Consider the following 23532-nt stretch of genomic DNA (forward strand, 5'->3'; position numbering starts at 1 on the left):
CCATATGTATAAGCTAAATTATTACAATATGTCTACTATGACGTATTTTTGACTTCGCATTTAAGGCGTTAAAGCATTGCCTTTGAGATCCGCGTTATTTCTTTTATTTTCTTCAAGGATGTGGTTGCTGGGCGTTGGATTTGTACACCACCTACTTACAGTACGCTTCTAACGCGATAGCGTTAAGGAGCTCGTGTCGCAGAAAAGCCGGCGTCGTCGGCGTCGGTGTCGGCGTCGGCGGCGTTTTGAAGCTGGGATGGGCGGGGAGCAAAACGGAGGCTAAACAAGCTAAACGATCATTGACGATTTTGCTTTATTCACATAATCAGCTCCTTTTTTTTTGCCAGTTTTATTCACGACCCAGCGAACGTTTTGCGTAACAAAAACACGTCTCAAAGGCTATGCTTTTGCTGATCGCAGTGTTGAGTCAGCCATTGAGTCAGCGCACAGCAAGCATCCCCTTTTGACACAAATATATCTGGTTGGTGGGCTGCCAGTGAAGGTCCTCGGCGGTTGGCGCGCTTAGGCAGTAGTGACCGCGCTCGTGTCTATGGTCTGCTCATAGAATGAAGAACCAACTTTGGTCAGCTCTCCTGCCGCCGAGGCTCTTGAGACATTGACGGAGTGACGTTCCTGTCAGAGCGAAGCTCTGCCCACGTTATCAATGGGATAAGCCGGTCGAGCGTTAGCTCAATTAATGTAATGTTTTTTTTTTCTTCTTAGTGCTCTTGCTTTCACGCACCGGGTCAACAAACGCTATAGATGAATGCCTAAAATGTTTCTAACCAAGTTTTTGACTCTCTCGATATAACGAGAGCAAGAAAAAGTGAATTCCCGAAATGTTAGGGTGACTCCTCCTTTCCCTTGCTGTTCTCGTCACTAATTTTCACCGAATCTGACCTTTGCTTGGATTTATACTGACTCGACTTTGACCATCGCTCCGGGTAGCCGGGTCTGTATTTATTGATCTCCTTCTTAGGAGCTTCGTTGCCTTCGAACGCACGGCGAGTTACGTACTCCTCAGCGAGATCGGCCGCTCTCGTGATAGTGTCCACGCCTGGCCTATCCTGAACCCAATACTTGATGTTTTCTGGCAGGTGGCGGTAGATTTGTTCTAAAGCAACACACTGCATTGTCTTTTCGGCGTCGCCGAGTGCGCCCTCTTCTCTCAGCCATTCTTTCAGGTTTACCTCCAAGGTGTATGCCAAATCTGAGTATGACTCACTTTTGGTCTTCTCGACCTCCCTGAATTTTCGCCTGAATGATTCTGCTGATAATCTATACATTTTAAGCAAACTCGCTTTGACTTCATCGAGGTCTTCTGCTTTTTCTTTCCCCATGCGGGCAATGATATCAGCTACCTCACGTGGTAGCAACGTAACCAAGCGTTGCGGCCACGTGTTTCTCGCGAATTTTGCCTTCTCACACGCGCGCTCAACTGCACCTGAAAAATACCTATGTCTCCTCCTACTGCGTAGGGTGCCATCAAGTCGTTCATTCTGCGCTCGCTTTCTCGTGCCTCTGTGCTAGGTCTTTCAGTATCTATCAGAACTATCAGCCTTCAGGAACTCGATATCTAGGCGCCTCATTTCAAGTGCGCGCTCTTCTTTGGCTTCGTACCTTTGACTTCCTCTTTGGCTTCGCCAGTCACGTACCCCCCTCTGGGCACGTGCCTGGCGAAGGACAAATTTGGATCAAAATAACGAAAGTTTGGGCCCATAGAAACGTATGAGCGCCGGCCGGAGCCTTCGGCCGGGGTCGAATGAACCCAATTGATAGAATTAAGACGAGTCGAATTAATGGAAGTCTACTGCATTGGCGCGGTATGCCAACAGTGCCTCTGGAGGCAAAAATTGAGAGCGAGGAAAAGAAGGCACGAGCAGCAGCTTTTCATTTCTGTTGCTGCCAGCTGTGTCATTGTTTTGCAGCTTGGCCAGAACTGCTAACATATTTTTCTTTAATGCAGTATGCATACTACATGAAGCCATCCGAATAACACCTATGGTAGTTATACAAGGTGTCCCAACTATCATGCACCAAACTTTAAAGATATGCAAATGCCACGTAGCTCGTCAGATCTAACCAAAGTAATATTGTTTCCGTCGCTTGGAGATACTCAGATATTTTTTTTTTGCATTCCGCCTAATTACAAAATTAGACTTAATTAATTAACCAACTTCTCAAATATTATCATTAGATTAAAGTGTCAGTGAGAAAATTGTATCAAAACATGAAAAACTCCCGATACAGCTTTCTCTTGCTCAATACATGCTACATGAAAGTGTCTTTACGAGCGTGAAGGAAGCCCACCGATACATGCAAAGTGCCTCGTGTGGCCATCGCGCGGGGCTGTATATATATACATATACGGGAAGCCGTCATTTCTCGCCCGGGTCTTCTTCGCCGCTGTGACATGGCAGCCCGTTACGCAGCAGTTCCGGCGCTTATTCTTCTTGTGCTTCCGTCACCTGCCGGAATCGCAACCACCACAGGGCGAAAAATCGAATGCGCAATCCATAGGTGCCGATTACGATAGGGCTGTGGGGCCCGAGCCTCCTCATAAGTTTTCGGGGGGGAGGGGCGCACCCCCCCCCCTAAGTGCCATAAGCAGAGTTATGTTCCCCACATCATTTAAGGTTTATTTTGAGTTGCCTCTACCTTTTAATTAAACTAAATTATGGGGTTTTACGTGCAAAAACCTTTATCTGATTATAAGGTAGGTCGTAGTGGGGATTCCAGATTAATTCTGATAACCTGGGATTCTTTAACGTGCACCTAAATCTAAGTACACGGGTGCTTTTGCCTTCCGCCTCCATCGAAATGCGGCCGCCGTGGCCGGGATTTGATCCCACAACCTCGTGCTTAGCATCGTAACACCAAATCAACTAAGCAACGGCGAATTCTACCTCTTCACATAAAATTTTATTGTGGCTAGAATCTTACTCCACCATGGTCGTTGCGGACGTGCGCAGCTTTTAATTCATAATTTCGCTTTATTTCTGCAAATCCCGCCAATAAGAGGACAAGCGCATTAGAAGCACCAGCGGCGGCTACCTCATCAAGTTTCCACTGCGAACACCATGCACAAATACAATATATTTAAATACATACAACGGATAAGGTTCATTAAATATCTTCAAGAAGAGGAGGTAGTCAACTAACAATTATTTCTAATAGTATGGATAGCCTATATGCATATAGAGAGTGAATATGTTGCTGTTTGTTCACCTCGCTTCAAATTGTTTTGCGTGCTTTTTTGATCCTGAAGAAAACCTGCAGACTTCAGTGACCCCTTCTACGGAGGCTTTTATCAACGGCGTGTGAAATGCACGTGAATGATATGTGTCTCAGTATTGCTTCTCTGTCCAGTATAATAGCAACGCTAACCCATCATGAAAAAAAGGAAGTAAAACGAAAAAAGAAACTCTTTTAGTAATTTACGACATTTATTAGGGATGGAAACATCGCCACTTGCATGCAGAGGTCATTATATATATATATATATATATATATATATATAGTCATATAATGAAAAGCCAACACTGACACCAAGTACAACATAGGGGAAATTGCATGTGCTTAATAAATGAAATAAAGTAATGATAAATTAATGGAAATTAAAGTGGATGAAAAAAACAACTTGCCGCAGGTGGGAACCGAACCCACAACCTTCGCATGTCGCGTGCGATGCTCTACCAATTGAGCTACCGCGGCGGCGTTTCCCCATCCACTTTCTTGGGTATTTATGTGTACTAGTAGAACCCTGGGAGTGTTAGCCAGCGCCCCCACTCACAGACCTTGGCGGCGGACGTGGAACGTCTTTTTTGCCGCAGGCGTCACGAGAACGTGATCTTTTCGGGTGAAGGCAACTGGTCAATAAACCCACATATGCTACCTGAAGGCATCAATATTGCCGGATTCGAGACCCTCGTTATGTAATAAACGAGAAGAAAGGGGGTTAACCGAGGGACCCGATAATTATTAGTCATATAATGAAAAGCCAACAAACACTGACACCAAGTACAACATAGGGGAAATTGCATGTGCTTAATAAATGAAATAAAGTAATGATAAATTAATGGAAATTAAAGTGGATGAAAAAACAACTTGCCGCAGGTGGGAACCGAACCCACAACCTTCGCATGTCGCGTGGGGGAGGGGCGCACCCCGAACCCATAACCTGCGCGACATGCGAAGGTTGTGGGTTCGGTTCCCACCTGCGGCAAGTTGTTTTTTCATCCACTTTAATTTCCATTAATTTATCATTACTTTATTTCATTTATTAAGCACATGCAATCCCAAGTAACCACGGATATCCGTGGGACGTCCACCATAAGTCCCAACGTCCATCCATCCGGATATCCAACACGGACGTCCGTGGGACGTACATGAAAAGTCCATATCCTGTTTGGATGTTCGAAGGACATCCCACCGGGATGTCCATGGGACATCCCATTTTGAACGTCCGCTGGCTGTCCATAAATAGGCATGCCCAGGATATACACTAGTGAGTTATATATAAACTAGCATAAATATATTGCCGGAAATTTTAGTTTGTTCATATTATATCTGTTTATTTTTGTTCTCTATCGGACACAGTTCATTCTTTTTTTCAAAGCAAAATAAATATATTTCCAACTTGATATAAATTCTGCCCACTTTAACATCGCAGTATTAAAATACGATTTTTTTTCTATCGGTGGGTCATACAAACAATTTGTAGTTTGCTTTAAAAAAATGCTTGTGGATGACTAGCAGGGGCGCTATTCTGGACATTCCGCCATTTTCTTCGGTGCGTGACGTAGGCGCGACGCAAACAAAATGGCGCCGGTGGCCCAGTTTTGCTTACGTAGCGTGACGCCAACTTGACGTTTCGCCTAAGAAACTGAAATGAAGGCACTGAATGTAGCGTTATCGGTAAAGCAAAACAGTTTTCCTCCGCAGTAAAAATAAAGCAGCTATCTCAAAGCGTATGATTGTTCCGTCGAAAACGCTTCGCGCTTCCGTCGTCTGCTGCGTACAAGCCGTCGTCTGCTTCAATAGCTAGGATGCGTGTCCCCGGAAAATGCAATGAGTCATCGCATGTTGGCGCCAATGCCCTTGTTTCCTTGCTTGAGACAACATACGCGACCTACCAGTGGTGATGCGCGCACGTTCTAGGCCACGTTATCGCTATTTCGTGAAACGCAAGTGACTCAGCCCGACTCGGCTGGCTCAGAAACGGCCGAATATCACCGATAGCGTTGCGGGCGCCAGAGATAACCACTAGCGCGACGCAAGCGCCGGCGCTGCCATCTCTTGTTCATTTCGCTAGTTACTCGCACCGCGGGAGGAAACTTCAAGGCGCCACCTTGCGTACATTTCTTTTTATAAATTAGAAAGAGGCCGTTGTCATAACGTCTGATTGTGCGAAAAGGCATTAATCTCGATTACAATAGAAATGCAGCAGTGAAAAGTGGACAACATTGCTGAAAGTTTGCTATATTCAACCAATATTATTTCGTATAAACGCGTTCTTTTAAAAAACAATGGCCCCAAACACAAATGCCAACACCACCCGAGAGCGATGCAAATACTATGAGCACGCGTTATGAACAAAATATTTTCGTGGCGCCAAACGACGGGGAAAATGTGGCGATACGCATTCCTCTCGGCTGCCATTGCATATGGCTGCCCATTAGCATAATTCGCGCGGCTCGTCGCAGCAAAAATTATGGCGGAAAATCTCAGCAATGGCGGCCCTGCGCAACGTCACGCATCGTCAAAATGACGTTTACGAAACAGCCCTTCCTGTGACGCTCCTCATGAGATATCCCTTCAGCCAATCAGCAAGCTGGCATGGCGCATATCTTGAATCGCCACCACATATTCGCGCAATTGCAGATGCATTGCACTGGCTTCTGCACGCTACCGCTCACATTCTTTTTGAAGCGCTAACATCACAATATATCTGCCAAGGACCAAAAAAATGTATTAGTCCATAACATTTGCAGCTCCACGTCACGTTTCGTCATCTTGATGAAAACGCAAAATTGCATTTTGCAATACTTCCGCTTCCCGGCACAAATTTCAAAACACGTGACCTTTCGACAGCCAATCAGAGAGTAAACATGGCGGCTAATGGCGGCCGTGCAGCCGCCATGCGTGTCCAGAATAGAGCCCCAGAATATATAAGCGCCCATTTGAAGCCACTTATTCGACCTAGAGCCAAGCACTCAAGTTACCCCTCATTATGAAAAGTTCCTGATCATAGAGTTTTGGTCCTGACCTCCTAACATGTAGGTTCAGGTTTATCATTGGAACAGGAAGTAAAACACGTTGTTGGGCTAGTTGGTGCATTGTATTAAGAAAAAAACCAGCAAAAAAAAAAGACGGACACAGGAAACATACACAAGACAGGCCTCTTCCAGCCTCTTTCCTGTCTTCTCGTATGTTTCCTGTGTGCGCCTGTTTTTGGCTGGTTTCTTAAAACAGGAAGTTGTCTGCAGTGTTCAATTGTGCATACAATAATATCATTATAGGTAACAAAAACAAATCTCAAAGGCTACGCTTTTGGTGGCTGCATGCGTTGAAAGCGATTACGAAAGCTATAATGCGTCAGAGCCGCCATGCATTGACAGTAATCTCAAAGGCTATGTTATTCTGGCGCCGACAGCTTTAGCAGAAACTGAAAAAACTCGAAAATCAGATACCGAATATTCCCAGAATAAGTAAATATTTAACTGTGTAATAATAGAATATTTTAAAAACCTATTTATGTTTGCGTAGATGCACGTGGAAATGTTAGAACCTTGGCAAAGCAGAACGCTGCAGTCATCCAATGCAATCCAAGCTCTAGCCATCGTCGCCACGCCATTTTTTCATTCTGCGATCGTTTTAGGGCAGCGGAGCAGCGTTTGTCACCTTCCGTGCCTGCCGAAGTCTCCTACTCAGCTACCAAGGTATGACAGCTACATCGATTTCTTTTTTAATTCGTTTGGGTATTGAAATGTGTTTTCTTCACAGGTGCCAGGATGCCTAGACTGCGGGAGAAGCCGCACGCGCGAAAAAAGAGCGTCGCTGGAAACAAAGACAATATTCGAGGACTTCGGATCTCGCACCGGCAGCCAGCAGTCAACAGCTCGAGAATTCGCAAGTCTAGAACTGTGCAGTGGCGCGTATACCCCGCACGCATGCATTAACATGTGCGGTCGGGCTGTCCCTGCAAACATTTGTACGCCTTGTGATGTTGGTCGCTGCACCGAGGCGACATCGGAAGTTCAGGACGGTGGTTGTGACACTACGCTCACTAAGGACAATGGGTAGTTCTGAACTTAGTGTCACACATTACTTCCCCCCTCTTCTTTGGCTTCTGGATTGGATTGGCGCGGCTCGCTACGTGCTTGCGCGCGCTTTTCCGAGCGCAGATTGGTGTGCGCCTGGTTTCTGCACTAGGCTGTTATGCGATCGCTTTTTCGAGCGCAGATTGATGTGAGCCTGGTTTCTGCACTAGGCTTTTGCACGATCGCCTGCTTTTTGCACTGGGCTTTCAAAAGGCGAAGTGAGCGTCGCTTACTGCAGGCGGCAAGTGATTTGGCTCATGTACTGCGTGAGCAAAAACATAGGCACTTGGCTCATGAAGGAGATGACCGGCGACTTGCTTAATCTGTCGGACCATGTCATCGCCGACTGGAGGAACTACGCTCGTGAGGTCGTGCGGGACGAGCTGCTGGCGCGACCCCCACTCGGTGGCCCCGGGAGGATTGTGCAAATTGATGAATGCCTCCTTCGCGGCAAGCGAAAATACAATCGAGGCCGCCTGATGACGGGCGACAACGTTCCGCCGAGCCGCCAAAATTACGGCGGCATTGCAGATCGTGGACCATGGGTATTCGGCATGATCTGCGTGACCACCGGGGAGCTCCGACTATTCAAGGTCGACCGACGAGACGCGGCGACGCTAGGCCCCATTATTGCAGCCAACGTTGAACCGGGAACCACCATCCACAGTGATGAATGGGCCCCATACAACTGCATCCCGAACTTGGTGGGGGCTAACGGAGCAAGACTGAATTTCCAATGGGAGGCTGTTAACCACAGCATGAACTTTGTAGACCCAATCACGGGCGCTCACACCCAGAAAATCGAAAGCTACTGGCAGAAGGTGAAGCGCTACCTCGACTCCGCCGGCTACAGGGTGACTCCACAGCTTCTCGAGTCGCACCTGATATGGCTATGGTGGGCATCGATTAATGGGCACATGCGCTGCAAGGACTCGTTTCTGCGTTTATTTGAAGCGATCGCACGGCGCTACCCACTGTGACATAGTAATGGAAAATAAAGCGCACTTTTCTGACCCTTTGCTTTTGTATGAATGTTTCCCGGCATTGCTGCGCGCTTCCATACACGGTAGGCCCGCGGCGCTGCACTTCCGCAGTAAGCGACGCTCACTTCGCCTTTTGAAAGCCCAGTGCAAAAAGCAGGCGATCGTGCAAAATCCTAGTGCAGAAACCAGGCTCACATCAATCTGCGCTCGAAAAAGCGATCGCATAACAGCCTAGTGCAGAAACCAGGCGCACACCAATCTGCGCTCGGAAAAGCGCGCGCAAGCACGTAGCGAGCCGCGCCAATCCAATCCAGAAGCCAAAGAAGAGGGGGGAAGTAATGTGTGACACTAAGTTCAGAACTACCAGGACAATGTGCCTTGTTTCCCTGATGGATATACTCTACGTGACGCTTCGGATGGTTCACTTCGCTGTGAGAACGGAACAGGATCCCTTAGGAGAGGTGTACGCACAAGTCAATGCGGGTTTTCTGGTAAGCAGGACCCCGGAGTCTACATTTTTCTTTAGCTACCGCGGACTCTTCATTGGCGCCCTTTTGATTCTCCTGGCAAAGAGCTTCTCCTGGCTAATGCGCTCATGATCAGAGCTGTAGCCGTCAGTAGCAGCAAGATCGCCTGCTGATCTCTACGAAAAATAAAAAGCTCCTTTTAAAAAAGTGAAGAATATATTAGTTGTTTTTATCTACAAGTTTGTTTAATATCGTGAGAATATGGTCACTACGGCCACGGCGGGGACATTGTAAACGAGAGTACGCATTCGATGGCCAAGTGAGTTTTAATAATTGTAAGAACGCACTACGCCACGAGAAAGAGCTATTGTTTAAAGAAAGTGAAGAATATATTGATTGTTCTTCACTAATAGTTCGTTTAGCTACGTCAGAATGTGGAGACATTGGGAACGAGAGTACGCATTTGACGGCAAGTTGACTTACGAGAACGCACTACGTCGCGAATAACACTTAAGCTGCAATACCATTAAGCATGTCCGTGTGGCACCCCGCGAATGACATTAAAGTTTAAGGCATTAGCCAGTTAATGTCATTTTTTGTGCCCGTGTCGCAGAGTGCTAGTGAAGTGATGTAGTCAAGATTAATTCCTTCATGTCATTTCTGTTGCTTTCGCTGCTTAATAATGCTAATTGATGTATTTTTGCTCTTTTTATTCCATGCTGCAAACACAAATGTCAATGCAGGGTGGGCAATAAGTATTTTTTGTTCTGCTGTTCTCTACCTTGTGTTGTGCTATTGAAATTGCAAGTTTTCTTCTTTATCCGTGTATTTATTTGTTCTTTGAACAGTACGCATATATCTGCTTATTGGTCTTTTTATGTATATGTATAAGGTGACAATAAACGTTTAATTGTATTTGGAAGTTGGTGTAAGTTCATTTCTCGTTTATTTAAAACAAGAATGCATTCAAGCATTAGACCAATGTAATATATGTATATATAATGGTCCGGTGCTTGAATGTGTCCCGGCCACTACTGTCGCTTCAAGGCATGTGTATATCTGGAATATCCCCGGGAAGACACACACACACACACATGTATGTATATATATATATATATATATATATATATATATATATATATATATATATATATATATATATATCCTGAACGTCCCCTGAATCTCCATGCTGGACGTCCGCGTCGGACGTACTACGGATGCCAAAGCGATTACCTTTGGATTCCCCAGGGACGTCCCTCGGACGTACGTCGGACATTCATGGATATCCCACGGACATCCCGAATATCCAGAAAGGACGTCCGTCGGACGTCGCCCGGATATCCGTGGTTACTTGGGATTTCCCCTATGTTGTACTTGGTGTCAGTGTTTGTTGGCTTTTCATTATATGACTAATAATTATCGGGTCCCTCGGTTAACCCCCTTTCTTCTCGTTTATATATATATATATATATATATATATATATATATATATATATATATATATATATATAATTTACTCAGTAACCGAAATGAGGCCAAGCCGGATTCATTCGAAATCAGATTCAATAGCAGTCATGTGCAGCAGCGCTTATTATACTCGGACTCGCAGTTAAAAGAAAAAGAAAGAAAGGAAAAAAAGGAGGCTGCAGTTTCTCCGGAAAGGCGAATCAGTATTAGTGATAGCGAAGTATAAAACAATTATGCAAAAGAAAATTATTACCATATAAATCCGTGTAACGGCGGCACCCATGCAAGGGCCGCAAAGGAGCGAACATGGGTTACATGACAGCGCAAGCAGGGTGACGCCTTTCCGGTACGCAAAGACGTTTTGTTGCACTGTTTGTAAAACTCCTTACTCTTTGCTCTGCATTTGCCTTACTAATTTTTATTCGTCATATATGCCTTATCAGCTGCTCGGTAACGCAATCCCCGCTATTCCTACTTGCTCTCGTGTACTTTCGCGCTTTTTAGGTATTGCTGTGTCTTATTATTGATTTGTTAACATTGTTGTTAATTTGTGCGCTAGATAATTTATTACTCTATAATCCTTTATTCTGTCGCCGGAAAATAAATGAAACCAATGGCATAAGGCATGCTTTGAAATGTACTCAAACCATTGCGTCATGCTAATAATTCTAGTCATAAGTTGGTTAAGAAATTGTTATATATTGTGTACTTTTTATATATGTTATGTCTTACCTTCTCAATACTCGCCGTGGTTGCTTAGTGGCTACGGTGTTGGGCTGCTAAGCACGAGGTCGCGGTATCGAATCCCGGCCACGGCGGCCGCATTTCGATGGGGGCGAAATGTGAAAACACCCTTGTACTTATATTTAGGTACATGTTATAAAAAACCCCAGTTGGTCCAAATTTCCGGAGTCCTCCACTACGGCGTGCCTCATAATCAGGTCGTAGTTTTGGCACGTAAAACCCCATAATTTAATTTAAATATCTTTTCAAAATACCCAATGTAAGGCGAAGATTTCTTGATTGTATATATGAGTATTAAAACTTTCAGAAGGCGTTACATGGCTGTTATCATTGATGTGTATTTATGTGACCTAACACACATAAAACACATATCTTTCTAACCTATTTAGCTGAATCGGGCTGAATCCGCTTTTCGTATGGCTCATACGAGAGACGCCAGTCTCTTGGTGGTGCGAGGGGACTCAGGCTCTGAAACTGAACTATCTCGTACTATGAGGTCTTGTAACGACTCATATAAGGCCGTCAGTTCAGTGAACCTCGCCCATTTATATGGAGTGTTTTTTTTGGGGGGCTGCACCATATTTAGTAAAGATTGCCTATGGCAGATAACACAATTCTAACCCTTGATCTATAATTAACTATACTTCTACGAGAAACAAAAAGTTCATTTGAATAATTAACGTAATTACGTTAATTAGCATTTGAATTAATTACTTTATGCCGCATATTTCAATTCACGAATTATAGCCGCCGAGTTCGCACGGCCTATCCACTTCGAACGAATTCTCTGGACACCACCAGTTCCGATATATTATTTTCATGTGCGACGAAATGCGTTGGCGTTCCAGTTACTTTTTAAAGAAACTGCTGTTTTATGCATCGAACACAAAAGTAACTGGAACACCAACGCACACTTATAGGCTTTTTTTTTCGTTTACAAAATTACACACGTCCTCAGCCATATATATATATATATATATATATATATATATATATATATATATATATATATATATATATATATATATATATATATATAACGTGCACATTACATGACCTGCCCAGCATACTTTTTTTCTCTTAATGTCAATTAGTATATCAGCTATACCGGTTTGCTCTCTGATCCAAACCGCTCTTTCTCTCTCTCAAGGTTATGCCTAGCATTTTTCCTTCCATCGCTCTTTGTGCGGTCCTTAACTTGTTCTCGAGCTTCTTTGTCAGTCTCCAATTCTCTGCCCCATATGTCGGCATCGGTAAAATGCCCTGATTATACACGTTCCTTTTCAATGATAATGGTAAGCTTCCCGGCAGAAACTGACAATGTTTGCCGTATGCGATCCACCCTATTTTTATTCCATGAATTTCCTTCTCATGACCAGGGTTCCCTTTGATTAATCGACCTAGGTAAACGTACTCCTTCACAGACTCTGGAGGCTGACTGGCGATCCTGAACTCTTGTTCCCTTGGCCGGTTATTTATCATTGTCTTCTGCATATTAATCTTCAGCCCCACTCTTACACTCTCCCTGTTAAGGTCCTCAATCATTTGTTGTAACTCGTCTGCAGTGTTGCTTAATAGAACAATGTCATCTGCAAACCGAAGGTTGCCGAGATATTCGCCTTTGATCCTTACTCCTAAGCCTTCCCAGTCTATTAGCTTTGTTGCATCTGGGTCGCAAGCCCCAAGAGTAGCGTTGGCCTGGCGGCCTGGGGCACAGCTGGAAGCATCCGAAGGTCCTGGCAAAGCATGAGTCGACTACTAACAGAACAACTTGTTTATTCTAGCATCGCAAAAGAGCGGCCGGTCAGGTCGACCGAAGTGGAGAGACGGGATGAGCACGTTACTCGACGGAAGAATTCGAAGCCTCTCTTTCGGCGTCCGGGGGCAGCTACTTTTATACTCTCGGAGTCGAGGGCAAGAAGGAACGGCTCCGGATGGGGCGCACGTGACGGCGGCGCACGGACACGTTGAGACGAGTAGTGGTGCATCCGCCGGGCCGGCGCCGGTCAGACCTCCTCGCTTCACTGTTGGGGAGCTCCTCTCCCCGGCTGCCACGCTTTGACAAGCGTGGGCACCAACATGTACACACACACACACACACACACACACACACACACACACACACACACACACACACACACACACACACACACACACACACACACACACACACACACACACGAAGACACGTGACATTGAAGCATGCCAGGACGCGCTTGGCAGGAAGCGTTGCGGCAGCGCTGAACGGGCCAAAATGTCCGCCGCTTCGAACGAAGCCCCGGCGTCCGTTGTTGCATCCGCGCCGGCTATACCGCGCGTCGTAGGCGAAACGTAACAGACCGCCCCACCGGGAGAAGGAGATCCCGATGGTCAGGGGACTGCATCCGCTGTCCGGAGGGATGTCGCTCGATGATGCTCATAACCGAAGTTGGTCGTCCCTCGGCGTTTCTTGAGCGCAGCGCACAGAGAAGGCCTCGTTCTCACGTTCAGGTTCACACAGGACACTGCAAAGTGACTTCGGGAGAGTTGCCATTTGTGTTTCTCGTTCCCAGCAAGCGTTAGAACTACGCCGAAACTCAACCGCTCAGTCAGCAAGCACGAAACAACCCTCACTAAGCCATGCCAGGCTCTTTCCCCTTTTATACTACTGCCTATATAGTTCCTTACAGTAGTCTAGCAGCACTCAGAACGCGTCCACAAATTGGAAAATTGCACTAGAAAGCACGTCATGACTTCGGAACACTAAACAAAAGCAATATGTTAAAAATCCTGCCTCAAGAAGAAAAACATCAATAACAAACAACTTTGAGGCTGATTCCTACGTCCGGACTCGACTTAAGCCATTGGCGTTACCGTTGAGACTCCCCTTTTTGTAACGCACCTCAAAGGAATATTGTTGCAAAGCGAGGCTCCAGCGCAGGAGGCGGCCATTTGTGGAAGAGATGGTCTGCAGCCATTGGAGAGGGCAGTGATCCGTCTCGAAGCATGCGAAGCGGAGACCGCAGCGAGCGACCGTATACCAGCTCAGCTGGCGAAAACCCCGTAGCCGCATGCGGCGCGCTCCTTAATGCAAACATCACCCCAGGCAGACACAGCTCCCAGTCAGTTTGTTGTTCAAACCACAATGCTCTCAACACGCGCTTCATGACGGAGTGGAGCTTCTCAACGGAATTCGACTGTGGGTGGTACACTGAGCTGTGTGACAGCTTTACCCAGCACCTTTCGAGAAAGGCTGTCGTTAAAGCGCTAGTAAACACTGTGCCCTGATCTGACTGGATTTCCGCAGGAAAACCAACTCGCGCAAATATGGACAGTAGTGCATTGACTATCTCAACTGAGCTGAGTGGCACTGCTTCAGGGAACTTTGTCGCTGGGCAGATCACAGTCAAAATGTGTCTGTACCCCGTGGTTGTTACCGGTAGAGGTCCCACTGTATCAATAATGAGCCGTCTAAAAGGCTCCGTAATGATAGGTACCAACTTCAACGGCGCCCTCGATTTGTCCCCTGGTTTGCCCACCCGCTGACAGGTGTCACATGTCCTCACAAAGTGTTCTGCGTCACGAAAACACCCATGCCAATAGTACTCTTGCATGCAAGAGACGGTCCTTAGTCTTCTTAACTCCTAGGTGTCCGGACCACGAACCTCCATGCGACAAGCGCAACAGATCCTGACGGTAGCACTGAGGCACGATCAGCTGATCGAACTCCACTCCCCTGCGGTCTAGATACTTCCGCTACAGGACCCCACCTCCTTCCACAAAACGAGCATTTTTCTTGGCGATACCTTCCTTGACATTGCAGCGCATGTTTTCTAGGCTGCCATCCTTTTTTTGCTCGGCTATCAAAGCCGACCGGCTGACTTTTAGCAACCTATTAAGTCCATCTGACGCAGGCGCGATGAGCAAATCTGCAGATAGCTCTTCCAACTTTCCCGTGCCGGGCATTTCCTCTCCAGTATCTGGTGCCTTCAACCCTACAGGCTCAATTTTATTCAGTTCGGACGTGCTCTGAATATCAGCTTGCTGCGCCTCTGACCCTTTCTCGTTGTTCGACAACGTCGGCCCCGCAAAAACTTTTGAGGCAAAGGGTGGCACAGCGCTTAATTATCATCAAGTTGAAAAAATATATAGCTTGAGTTGTATGTTACTTTCACCATCTTTTTGATTTTTTTATACTAATTGATTCTACCTTAGACAAACCTTTTGAAGCACTATCATCTAATCTAAATACTATTTCATAAACATTATTTCCTTCTTCAAAAACTTCTATTTTACGTTGATTAACAAATATATCCAAAAAATCCGCCTTTGCAGCGAGCTCCCGAACTCTCGATCTGGCTAAGGCCTGAACGCTAGCCTCACCAAACAAAAGCCCCTTGTCGCGCAGGAGGTGATCGGACCTGTTCGAAAATAGGTACGGGTACTGGGGGGGGGCAGCATAGATGACACTGCGGCCTCCGTCTCAAGTGCTCCGAAAGGTCCTTCAATAAGCACTTTTGCTACGGGCAGACACACGCTATGAGCTTCCACGGCTTGTTTGATCCATGCGCACTCGCCCGTGAACATATCGGGTTCTACGTAAGAGGGGTGAACTACATCCATTGTAGCTGCGGAATCACGAAACACTCGGCACTGTTGTGCCATTACCACAAGCCCGGATTCCGAATCTGCCAGATGCGGAATCTATCCTGCGAGCGCCATAATTCTCTCTTCACAAGACAAGATGCTGCGCCGTCGTGCGGGAGAAGCCTCGGCGAGCAGCGTGTTTAGACGTGTCCGCGTGTGCCCGACAGCCCGGCGCCGCACCTCCCTTGCCTGGAGGTCACCGCGCGCGCGAACTTTGAACCGGGTGGCCAGCGCGGTCGCTGGTTGGACCCCTCGGACGACCGTCGTGTGCTGACTTTGTATTGGGCCGTTTGAGTGACAATGGGCCTCGGGGATTATAAAAGCAGCGACACGCCGCTCGAAAACAGGATCTGCCGACCCCACCGGGAGAGAGTGTCGCTCCCGACTGGGGTGAGATGTGTAACGCGTTTTCGCCGGACGTCGTCGTGCGAGAACAGTCGCGTTTGTTGTGAGCACTCGGCCCCAGTGCCGACCCGTTCATGTCCTGTATGATAACCTGTATATAATGTATAAAGTCCCTTTTGTTATTCTCATCGACGCCAGGCTCGGAGTCATCGCTACCAACGCTCTGTCACGAAACGGGTGACGAGCGCTACGGGACCACAAAGCCGTAATCGTGGTGCAGCGGTACAAGTTCGTAACACTGGTGGCACCGGTTGGGTGTCGTAACACTGGTGGCACCGGTTGGATACCATAACACAGGTGGCACCGGTTACAAGTTCGTAACAGCACTCTCTCCCGTTCACGAGGTCTCGCATGTAAGGCTCGAGAAGCTCCATGTTCTCGTCAGTGCTGCATAATGACAAAAACACGACTTTTGTTTTTGTTTCTGGACACTGCGTCGATGACCCGGCTTCTGGCACGTATAACACAGGCGCGCTTGCCTCGTCTCGAACCGCTTTCTGCGTTCGGCTTCGGCTGCCGCCGTCTCCTTACGTTCGGTCGGACTGCTTTCACTCGCATCCGCACTACGTGTGTCCCCCTTTGCTCTCATGGGTGTGAACTTCGGCCTCTCAAACTTGGAGCCAAATTCACCCTTTTGACCGTCCTTAGCTCAGCGAGCCCAACGCGTCACAAACTCCTCGGCTAGCTCGGCGGCTTTAGCCACCGTACTAACGTCTGGCCTATCCAAGACCCAGTACCGCACGTTCTCAGGTAACCGACTATAGAACTGTTCCAGCCCGAAACACTGCAGAACTTTCTCGTGGTCACCAAACGCTTTCTCTTCTTTGAGCCACTCCTGCATGTTTGACATAAACCTGTAGGCAAACTCTGTATATGACTCACTTCTGCCTTTCTCATTTTCCCGAAACTTCCGACGGAACGCCTCCGCTGACAGCCTGTACTTTTTTAGCAGACTCGATTTCACTTGGTCGAAATCCTCTGCCTCCTCTCTCTTCAAGAGAGCGACTACGTCGGCCGCCTCGCCGGGTAACAAAGTGAGCAAGCGCTGTGGCTACACTTCCCGAGAGAACCCCTGCTTCTCGCACGTTCGCTCAAAGTTAACCAGAAACAAACCAATGTCCTCTCCAAGCTCAAACGGCCGCATCAGGTCAGTCATTTTGAACAATACTCGTTCTCCTGCACCGTGTGCCTGACTTCCATTACGAGCGCGTAGTGAATAGCATTGGAGAGATTGTGTCTCCTTGTCTGACCCCTTTCTTTATAGGTATCTTCCTACTTGTGGATAATTAAGGTAACTGTGGAATCTCTCTATATATTTTCCAAGATATTTACGTAAGCGTCCTGTGCTCCTTGCTTACGTATTGCCTCTATGACTGCTGGTATCTCAACTGAATCAAATGCCTTTTCGTAATCTGTGAAAGGCATATATAGACGCTGATTGTACTCTGCGTATTTCTCTGATTGATGACATGGATGTGATCCATTGTAGAGCATCCCTTCCTGGAACCTGCCTGTTCCCTTGGTTGACTAAAGTCCAGTGTAGCCCATATTTTATTGGAGATTATCTGGGCGAATATTTTATATAATACTGGGAGTAATTAACGTCTCCCCTTTTTTCGGATTAGTATAACGTTGGCATTCGTCCAGTTCTCTGGGACCCTTGAAATCGATAGACACTTCGTATAGAGAGCCGCCAGTTTCCCAAGCATTATGTCTCCTCCACCTTTGATTGAATCGACTGTTATTCCATCTTCTCCTGCCGCTTTCCTCCGTTTCATGTCTTCAAAGGCCATTCTAACTTCATCGCTAGTTATAGAAGGAGCCTCTGTAACCAGATCATTACTGTTTCTAATTGAGGTATCCCGACTCCTCTGGGTACTGCACAGGTCAGTATAGAATTCTTCCGCTGCTTTTACTATGCCTTCGAGATGGCTGGTGATATTACCCTGCTTGTCTTTTAGTGCATACATCTTCGTTTGTCCTATGCCAAGTTTCATTCTCACTAATTTCATGCTCTGTCCATTTTTTACGGCTTCCTCAGTCTTTCTCAAGTTATAATTTCGAATATCCCTTATTTTTTACTTGTTGATTAGTTTTGACCGTTCCGCGAATTCTGATCTCTTGAGTTGTACACTTTCATTCTTTGTAGTTTCCTTATTAGGTCATTTGCTACTTGGTAGAGCTTGCCTACTGTTTGCCTTGGGGCCTTACCTCCCAATTTAAGTGCTGCTTCTGAAGCCAGCCTAGTTATGGTTTCATTCATTGCCTCTACGTCATCTTCATCTCTCTGTTCTAAGGCTGCAAATTTGTTTGAAAGTGCCAACCTGAATTGGTCTGTTTTTACACTTACTGCGTCTACTTTGGCCTGCTTCTTCTTGGCCAATTTTACCCTTTCTCTCTTCAAATCGAGGTGAATCCTAGCCCTCACTAACCTATGATCACTGCACCTTTACCCTACCTACCACTCCTACATCCAGCACTATGCTGCGATAGGCAGAAATTATGAAATCAATTTTATTTCTTGTTTCTCCATTCGGGCTTTCCCGGTCCACTTCTTGTTCCAACGCTTCTTGAAAAAGGTGTTCATTATTCGCAGCTTATTCCTTTCCGCGAATTCTACGAACATATCTCTCCTCGAGTGTTCCTAGAATCCGTGCCGTAGTTGCCAATTGCTTGTTCACCAGCCTGCTTTTTCCCCACTTTTGCATTGAAGTCGTCCATGACTACAGCATACCGAGTTCGCAGCTTTCGCATCACTAATTCAGCATCTTCATAAAACCGTTCTGTTTCTTCATCATCGTGACTGGAGGTTGGAGCATAGGTTTGTACTATTTTTATTCTATAACTCCTATTTCGGAGTTATAGAATAAAAATATTCTATAATATTCTATAACTCCTATTTTTATTCTACAACTCCTAATCCAAAAAAAGGAGACGTTAAAGAATTGCGAAACTATAGGACCATTAGCTTACTCCCAGTATTATATAAAATATTCGCCCAGATAATCTCCAATAGAATATGGGCTACACTGGACTTCAGCCAACCAAGGGAACAGGCAGGTTCCAGGAAGGGATGCTCTACAGTGGATCACATCCATGTCATCAATCAGAGAAATCCGCAGAGTACAATCAGCGTCTATATATGCCTTTCACAGATTACGAAAAGCATTTGATTCAGTTGAGATACCAGCAGTCATATAGGCATTACGTAAGCAAGGAGTACAGGACGCTTACGTAAATATATTGGAAAATATCTACGGAGATTCCACAGTTACCTTAATTCTCCACAAGTAGGAAGATACCTATAAAGAAAGGGGTCACACAAGGAGACACAATCTCTCCAATGCTATTCACTGCGTGCTTGGAAGAAATATTCAAGCTAATAGACTGGGAAGGCTTAGGAGTAAGGATCGAAGGCGAATATCTCGGCAACCTTCGGTTTGCAGATGACATTGTTCTATTAAGCAGCAATGCAGGTGAGTTGCAACAAATGATTGAGGACCTTAACAGGGAGAGTGTAAGAGTGGGGCTGAAGATTAATATGCAGAATACAAAGATAATGATCAATGGCCGGGCAAGGGAACAAGAGTTCAGGTTCGCCAGTCAGCCTCTAGAGCCTGTGAAGGAGTACGTTTACCTAAGTCAATCGCTCACAGGGGACCCTGATCATGAGAAGGAAATTTACAGAAGAATAAAAATGGGTTGGAGCGCATTCGGCAGCCATTGTCAGATGCTGACTGGAAGCTTACCATTATCACTAAAAAGGTGTACAATCAATGTATTCTACTGGTGTTGACACATGGGACAACGATTTGGACACTGACAAGCAATCTCGAAAACAAGTCAAGGACCGCACAAAGAGCGATGGAACGAAGAATGATAAGGGTAACGTTAAGAGACAGGAAGAGACCGGTGTGCATATATCAGAGAGCAAACGGGCATAGCCGATATTCTCATTGACATTAGGAAAAGGAAATACAGCTGGGCAGGCCATGTAACGCGTAGGTTAGATAACCGGTGGACCATTAGGGTTACGGAATGGATGCCAAGAGAAGGGAAGCGCAGTCGAGGACGGCAGACGACTAGGTGGGGTGATAAAATTAGGAAATTCGCAGGCGCTATTTGAAATCGGTTGCGTAGGATAGGGGTAATTGGAGATCGCAGGGAGTCCTGCAGTAGACAGGACGAAAGCCAGGACTATGCGTGTGGGGGAAGCTGGTCGGGCCCTAGCCCCCACCGGATAAATGAAAACTTTCCGCCTATGGTCATCGACATCCGCTATCAACGTGGTAATTAAAACTACAGACTCGACAAGCGACCTCTGCATATTCCTTGAATTATCGACGTCACTCCTGCTCTGCTCACTGAAAGGTATGCCAACGTTGTCGCTGGAGGCGACCTGTGAGGTCGTTGTGGGTAACGCCTTAACGTTTTCGGCGCGGCCGCCGGAGAAAGACGAGATGTTCTCCAACTCGAAGCATGGCCCAGGCCCTCAACCCGGCGACCTTCAAAGCGCAGCGCGCGCGGACAGACGGTTCGAGAAGGCTCGAGCTCTTTGAGAGACAAGGGGTATAGGTCTACAAGCAACTTGGCACCGCGATGCGGCACGTACTCCCTTTCTCGGCGCCCCGCCCGTTGGTAGAATTTTGTGGCCATGTTACATAAGAGCGTGCTCGGCGTGCTGCATGTTGTTATTTGGCTTTTAGGTCAGGCTTTGGGCTATTTGAATTGTTAGCGTGTTGAGGAAATGTTCGTGCTGCCTAGCGTTTTCTCTCACTTTGACTAAGGGCGTTAGGAATGTCTACCAAGAGTTCACATGTTTTTTCAGTTTCTTTTTTTTTCATTTTATTTAGTATCTGAAGAACCATGCGCCCATTCTTTTTAGCGTAATCACTCGAATTTGGAAACAAAACTGATTTTTACACATCTCTTGCCAAGGAGCATGCGCAAGGGAGGGGACACGAATGAAAAAAGAGAGGGTGCGAATTGGGCGCACCCCCTCCCCCCCGGCAGATTGAAAACTCGGCGCCTATGAATATTATAATAATGAGAAGCTGATTAATTAAGACTAATTATGTAATTAGATGCAATGAACGACAATCTTGTGGGCATCATTAAGGAGTGTGCAATAGAAGTCGGTGGTAACTCTGTTAGACAGGATCGATACTAGTAAGCTATCGCAGGAGACGAAAAATCTGATCAAGAAGCGCCGATGTATGAAAGCCTCTAACCCTACAGCCAGAATAGAACTGACAGAACTTTCCAAGTTAATCAACAAGCGTAAGTCAGCTGACAAAAGGAAGTATAATATGGATAGGATTGAACATGCTCTCAGGAACGGAGGAAGCCTAAATGCACTGAAGAAACTAGGAATAGGCAAGAATCAGATGTATGCGTTAAGAGGCAAAGCCTGCAATATTATTACTAATATGGATGAGATAGTTCAAGTGGCTGAAGAGTTCTATAGAGATTTATACATTACCAGTGGCACCCACGACGATAATGGAAGATAGAATAGTCAAGAGGAATTTGAAATCCCACATGTAACGCCGAAAGAAGTAAAAAAAGCCTTGGGAGCTATGCAAGGGGGGAAGGCAGTTGAGGAGGATCAGGTAACAGCAGATTTGTTGAAGGATGGTGGGCAGATTGCTCTAGAAAAACTGGCTACCCTGTATACGCAATGCCTCATGACCTCGAGCGTACCGGAATCTTGGAAGAACGTTAACATAATCCTAACCCATAAGAAAGGGGACGCCAAAGACTTGAAAAATTTTAGACCGATCAGCTTACTGTCCGTTGCCTACAAAGTATTTATTAAGGTAATTGCAAATAGAATCAGAAACACCTTAGATTTCTGTTAACCAAAGGGCCAAGCAGGATTCCGTAAAGGCTACTCAACAATAGACTATATTCACACTATTAATCAGGTGACAGAGAAATGTGCTGAATATAACCAACCCTTACATATAGCTTTCATTGATTACGAGAAAGCGTTTGATTCAGTCGAAACCTCAGCAGTCGTGGAGGCATTACGGAATCAGGTGTAGACGAGCCGTATGCAAAAACACTGAAAGATATCTATAGCGGCTCCACAGCCACTGTAGTCCTCCATAAGGAAAGCAACAAAATCCCAATAAAGAAAGGCGCAAGGCAGGAAGATACGATCTCTCCAATGCTATTCACAGCGTGTTTACAGGAGGTATTTAGAGACCTTAATTGGGAAGAATTGGGGATAAGAGTTAATGGAGAATACCTTAGTGGAGAATAACTTGCGATTCACTGATGATATTGCCTTGCTTGGTAACTTAGGGGACCAATTGCAATGCATGCTCACTGACCTGGAGAGACAAAGCAAAACAAGCGAAAAGGGTTCTACTTAAATTGAGGACGACGCAACGAGCTATGGAAAGAAGAATGATGGGTCTAACGTTAAGGGATAAGAAAAGAGCAGATTGGGTGAGGGAACAAACGCGAGTGAATGACATCTTAGTTGAAATCAAGAAAAAGAAATGGGCGTGGGCACTGCATGCAGTGAGGAGGGAAGATAACCAATGGTCATTAAGGGTTACGGACTGGATTCGTAGAGAAGGGAAAGAGAAGCATAGCAAGGGCGGCAGGAAATTAGGTGGGCGGATGAGGTTAAGAAGTTTGCAGGGACCACATGGTCACAATTAGTACATGACCGGGGTAGTTGGAGAAGTATGGTAGAGGCCCTGCAGTGGGCATAACCAGGCTGATGATGACGTAATTAGACGGAATGCGAAAAATAGCCCGAGTTATCTCCAAGCGATGGCAAATAATATTGCCTTGGTTCTGTCCAACTACGTGACCTTTGCATAATTTTAAATCTTGGTACCATCCTACAACTTGAGAGAGAGAGAGAGAGAGAGAAAAAAGTGTTATTAGTGCCGCAAAGATATGAACTGTCATTTTCTGGTTAAAATGTTCACCGACGATTACGAGTATACTCCCTAATGCGAATATTGAGCGCAGCTCTATACGTGTTTTCATTTCGCGATATACTGGCTGGTGCAGACAATCTGTATCGTGTGGCGCGTTGCAAACGGAGCGAAATGCGGCGCGACTGCCTCGCTAATCTGGAGGTCGCGAGGGCCAGCGCGTGAGTGATGCGTGGGCGCGATTCACAGCAGCCGCCGCCGACAGACATCCCAGACGACGCGCGCTACTCTGGCGCCACCTCGTAGCTGTTTCCGCCGCACTTCGCTTTTGTTCTTACGCTTTCGCCATACTATGCCTAGCCACCATAGCCATAATAGCCATACCCTCCTGCGCTTTCCGCCTCATGGTTCCGGTGCACCTTCCTATCCGCTTCCCTCCTCGCGTTTTCCATCCCCCGCTGCGCTTCGCGTTCGCTTTCACCTTTCGCTGTGCTCGTTCTCTCGGTTACGCCGAGCTACGACGCCGACGCTCGCCGCAGGAACGGGCGCCCAAGATCTGAGCTCTAAAAAACAAACAAACAAAAAACAAAAACAAAGACGTATGCCACTCGGCCATAGC

General features: G+C 46.3%; 1 long non-coding RNA gene across 1 annotated transcript; it reads left to right on the plus strand.

Moving 5' to 3' along the window:
- Nucleotides 1–6828: 6828 nt before the first annotated feature.
- LOC135896725 (uncharacterized) lies at nt 6829–9694 on the plus strand. The gene is made up of 2 exons (XR_010562788.1): nt 6829–6941; nt 7006–9694. It is a non-coding gene; the product is annotated as an uncharacterized lncRNA (long non-coding RNA).
- Nucleotides 9695–23532: the final 13838 nt, after the last annotated feature.

Source organism: Dermacentor albipictus, chromosome 1 (genome assembly GCF_038994185.2).
Source record: "Dermacentor albipictus isolate Rhodes 1998 colony chromosome 1, USDA_Dalb.pri_finalv2, whole genome shotgun sequence".
In the NCBI taxonomy this organism is placed as follows: Eukaryota; Metazoa; Arthropoda; class Arachnida; order Ixodida; family Ixodidae; genus Dermacentor; species Dermacentor albipictus.